At 33.8% G+C, this 5487-nt stretch overlaps 1 non-coding gene across 1 annotated transcript; it reads left to right on the top strand.

The window, feature by feature from the left end:
- The first annotated feature begins 3412 nt into the window (after positions 1 to 3412).
- LOC126000387 (U6 spliceosomal RNA) lies at positions 3413 to 3517 on the top strand. Its single transcript, XR_007492724.1, has one exon. It is a non-coding gene; the product is annotated as a U6 spliceosomal RNA (small nuclear RNA).
- The last annotated feature ends 1970 nt before the right edge of the window (positions 3518 to 5487 follow it).

The raw sequence follows: 5487 nt of genomic DNA, 5'->3' as shown, positions 1-5487 counted from the left end.
TAACTAAATATATTGTCTCCACATTGTTCTGTAGACCCACTTTAAAGGGTTATTTTTTTCCAAGAAATGGATATGTTCAGTTGCTCCTCAGCCACTTTAAATTTTCCTAGTTGTACCTGATGACATCACCAAAATTTAATAAAGAAGAAATTTCAACTGAAATATAGTATTTATTAATAAGAAGCTTGTTTCTTGTTAATATATTGAAGTGAATTCTGATAACTTTATATACAGATAATAAGCTGATTATTATTCAGCAAAGGAAAATTATCTTTTTAATGTATACTTTCAAAAAGTATAATTTCAAATTTGACCTCACGTGATGAGACTACAACCGTCCAACCCCAAACTCTGGATCTGAACCTTAGAACAGGCACAGTTTCCTGAACCAGCACCAGGAATCAAACTCCTCCTGGGGAGTCCCTAATACCACTCTGGTACCAACTTGTGCCAGGGCAGGTTCATATGACAATCTGATATTGAGGAAACAACAACCTGATCTAAAGCAGTGCTTCTCAATTATTTTCTGTCATGACCCCTAGGAAGAAGAAAACATTTCTGCGACCCCTGCAGGACTGTAAATAGTATCTTTATTAAAAAAAAACTTTAACCTGCAAAACAAAAATATATAAAATAATTTGAGCTGATTTTTTAATCAGAGGTGATGTCTGGATTAATGACTACAATGAGCACGTTTTTCAATGCATAGCTTTTCAAGGTGGGGTTTGAAGCAGGACACAGAAACTCTCAGCTCTAGGATATAGAGACATAAACACTGGGCTTATCTTGTTATGAAGTGTTTGCCGAGGTCAAACACGCCCCCTTTACAGAGATTCACCCGCCCTGGGGGATCTAAAGGCAGGTTGCCTACCTCATCACCTAACGATGAGATGAAATCAGATCTTTGCAAAAACCAAGATTACTAATTACAGAAGACTTACTACAACAACCACCATGGAGCAGAACTTTTCCTGGGACCATAAAGACTTTGTCCTAGGATCTGTGCAAAAAAAAAAAAAAAAAAAAAAAAACAACAAGATCTCTAATTATAGAAGACTGACTTTGCCAAACACGACTGAACAGAACTTTTCCTGGTACCGTAAAGAACGACCTTGGGGTTTGACAACTAACATGTGTGGAGCCTGTAGTCTATCTCATGACAGTGAGCTTCAAGGGTGTAGACACCCAATATCACTTAGACCAAGAAAATTTTCTAATTTCCCACATCTTGCCCCCCATTTTTCTTTCTTTCTCTTTTTTCTTCTTTTAATTTATTTATATTAGGCTCCCATTTTTTTTACAGAACCATAAAACACGAATCATATTGTTCTGCCTCATATTTCTATGTCTTTCTACAATTTGTGAAAAAAAGTGAATGGGACCCAGTGGCCAAGCGACCTCTGGTGTGAAAATAAAAATTTGATCAAACCTAAATACCCAAACCAAAGTCAAAGACAATAGAATGAATAGACCCAAACTATAACAAGCTAAACACAAAAGGGACTGTTACACTAGCTGTGGAGAGGACTAAGAGTGGAGTTATGGGATGCATGCTGGGTAATGCATGCTGGGAACTATGGTGGAGGGAGGTCAACACTAGTGGTGGGAATGGTCCTAATTTACTGTCCTTATGTACATGAAATACAACAGTGAAAAACTTGTAACTTACATTGGCCTTAACAAAATATTTTTAAAGTATAATTTCAAAATCAAGCAATAGATTTCAGTAAAAGTATGTCTTCCCTGTTTCTAATAATAAAAATAATAATAATAATAATAAAATATTTCAAACATTTAGTTCTTAGTTAATTTCTATTCAGATAATATGCATCAAAATAGAAAATTCAGACAAATTTTACTTTAAATATATTTTCTTATCAATCAAATTTTTATGTTTTCATATCTAATCCAAAGTCTTTACATGAAATTTTATTCTTGAAATTTTAAGGAGAAAAAATAGTTTTCTTATTGTTTATTCTATTTAAACATACAAATATGCTATAGGTAGCTACCATACTACTAATATATTTTATATATTTATATACAAATATAAATATTATCTCTTTAATTGTTAAGATTCAAAAGTAATCATGGCTCCCTCTCTCTAATACTTTCCCTCTTTATCTACCTCTCCCTAACCCTCTAAACCTCTCTCTCCCCCTCTCCTCTCTAACCCTCTCCTTTCTCTAATCCTGTCCGTCTCCTCTCTCTACCACTCTAACCCTTTTTCCAACCTACTTCCTCCTCCTTTCTTCCTCTCTAACCCTCTATCTCTAAAACTTTCCCTCTCCCTTTTTCTCTCTAAAACCCTCTCCTTTTTCTCTCTAAAAAATAAGAAAAGTAAGCATAAAAGCTGTGAACTCACTAATTTTATTAAGTGGAAGAGATTTATATTTATATAAAACCAGGGAGGATTTATCTAGCTCCATCTTAGTTTAGTCGAGTGGAAGAAGTTTCATATAAGTATTATAGTGTTGCATTTTTTGGTGCAACATAGTATTATTTTTTAGTATTCCTGCCATACCATAGTGGTGATTTAACTCATAAACAAAAATTTAGTGTTCTGAATCTAAAAGCTACAGTGGCATATGGATCATAAGGTTATAGAACGTTTTTTAAAATGCAATAATTTGGGCCCGGAGAGATAGCACAGTGGCGTTTGCCTTGCAAGCAGCCGATCCAGGACCAAAGGTGGTTGGTTCGAATCCCGGTGTCCGATATGGTTCCCCGTTTCTGCCAGGAGCTATTTCTGAGCAGACAGCCAGGAGTAACCCCTGAGCATCGCTGGGTGTGACCCAAAAGAACAAAAACAAAAAATAAATAAAATGCAATAATTTTAGAGAATGATGCCATATGTATAAGAGAAGGTACATAAATTCATCTAAATTGGCTGAATAATATAAAAACTAGAAGTAAAATATTCACTAAGTCATAAAACAGTGTGATAATAGAATTATATTAAGAATAGAATTCTTAATATATTTGTATTCTGTATATCTGTATTATGCTTAAATATTTGGTCCTAGAAATCAGTGTAATGAATCATGTCTGCTTATATATTCAACACTATATATTTTAAATATCCTATTGAAGAAAACCAATAGAGGCCCTTCAATGTTTAATATGTAATGTATCTGAAGACTTAGTACAAAGTAATGAAAATAATTAAAGATTCAGAAATGATATTAAGGATAAAGGTTAAATAATTTGATATTACTTATATCTAAAAAGAAAGGCAGTAGCTGCTTTAATAATTATCTTTGAAATATGAGGTCTTATTAAAAAAAGGAGTGGGTCTTTATTTCTAGTACTTATAAAATAAAAGAAAATATTGAAAGATAACCAGCCCAGTTATTTTCTGGTGCAATGTTGCAATGCATTCTGTCATAAGCTTATAAAACACTATTTTCAGGTGCTCACTTTGGCAGCAAATATACTAAAATTGGAATGATACAGAGACGATTAGCATGGTCCCTGTGCAAGAAAACATTACTTTCAGGTTATATAATGAATTTTTAAAAAGTTATATAAAACTAAAAAATACTATTAAAAAAGAGATAATTTTCCTCCATAGATATTTCTTTTTATTTTTTTAAATTTTGGGCCACACCAGTGATTCTCAGAAATCACTCCTGGCTTGGGGGACCATATGGGGCATGAGGAGATCGAATTGTGGTCTATCCTTGGTCAGCTGTGTGCAAGGCAAATGCCCTACCACTGTGCCATCGCTCCAGCCCCATTGATATTTCTAATCCCGCCTTATGTTATACATTCATTTTTGCCACTAGAAAAGGAGGTCATAATTATCCCAATCTCTCTCTCTTTCTAAAATCATGTAAATAAACATTTTAATAAATTGTTCATTTTCATCATAACTACCAACCACTTATTCTATCCAGGTATAATTTATTAAAGCATAAGAGAAATAGGACAAACAAATAATTCGGAGAAAGTACAGAATAATTTGTCTTTAGTATATAAAATTTGAATATGGGTGGTTAAAATGGAATATTCTGAGTTATAACAAACAGGATTTAAATTCCATTTCAGCCATTTGTTAAGAAAATGACTCTTAGTGATGGTAATATTTATATACTGAACAAAAATTTTATTATTGGACATATACTATGATGTTCAGCAATGTTTTGAACTCCAGAGAATTATCAGAGAGAAAAATATGGTATTTTATCTCACATAAATAATATATCATTCAAAATTTATTGATAAGAATCTTATATGTCATAGCAGCAACATCAGATTTTACTCTAGGATTATTTTTAAAAAGTGACGTGATTTAAAAAACATTTCAGAAGGTCACTGTGGATTCTATGTAGAGAATTGATTCTGTAAAAGTGGGTTATGTTATACTCTAATACAACAAACCAGATTAGAAGACTTGGTAGTTTAGATCAGGATGGTAGCAGTAGACATAGTAAGCAGTAACTTCATTCTCTATATATTTTGAAGGTCAGGTCAATAAAGTTGATTAGTTTAATTTGAATTCTGAAAGTCAAATCAATATATTTTACCAGACCAACTGCAAACACAGAATTATCTTTTTTTTGCATTCATATTTTTCTTTTTGTTTTCTTTGTCAACACAGAATTATCTTAACCAAGATGTGGAAAGACTGTGGGTTTTATTTGTTGATGGGCAAAGATAAGATATCTTTCGCAAAGACTGACACACAATATGAAGCTTACCACAAAGAGTGGTGAGTGCAGTTAGAGAAATAACTACACTAACAACTATCATGACAATGGTAGTGAGTGAGAGAAATAGAATGCCTATCTTGAAAACAGGCAAGGGCTAGGGGAGAAGGAAGATGGGAGGGGGCATTGGTGGTGGGAAGGTTGCACTGGTGAGGGGGCTATTATTTTTAATAACTGAAATCCAAGTACAAGTATGTTTGTAATCTTGGTGCTTAAGTAAAGATATTATAAAAAGTATCTTTCACAGCAGTAAAATATATTTTCTCTTTTCTATACAGGGAAAAGTTGGACCATTGTAGCAACACACATGCTCAATCTTTTTTAATTACCATATTATTGATAGCCAAGATTCAGTTTAATCTCAAATATCTGGTCAAGAATTGTGAGAGATCCCCAGCATCATGTAGTCCCCAATCAGATGTGGCCCTGGAGGACAACAGGCACTGGGGGTTGACCCCCAGGCATTGCTGATCCTTGTCATCAACACTACCAGGCCGAGTGTGAACTTGAATATCTTTTTACCATGAGTAGATTCTGAGCACAGAAGAGAGCCCTGAAAAATGTGATTAGTTGCATTTACTTTTGCTTATTCATATTCAATTTTACACTTAAGCAAGTCTTAAAAATCCGGCTGGTTAAAATCGGATTTTTAAATTTTGGAGGTTGGAGTAATAGCAGAGTAGAGAGGTTGCTTACCTCACACTGTGGCCAAACTGGAATTGGGTTTAATCCTTGGAATCCCATATTGTTCCTCGTGCCTGCCACAAGTGATTCC

The sequence above is a fragment of the Suncus etruscus genome, chromosome X (assembly GCF_024139225.1).
Source record: "Suncus etruscus isolate mSunEtr1 chromosome X, mSunEtr1.pri.cur, whole genome shotgun sequence".
NCBI classification, from domain to species: Eukaryota; Metazoa; Chordata; class Mammalia; order Eulipotyphla; family Soricidae; genus Suncus; species Suncus etruscus.
Note: the sequence above shows the minus strand (reverse complement) of the source record. Positions and strands in the feature narration are given on the sequence as shown.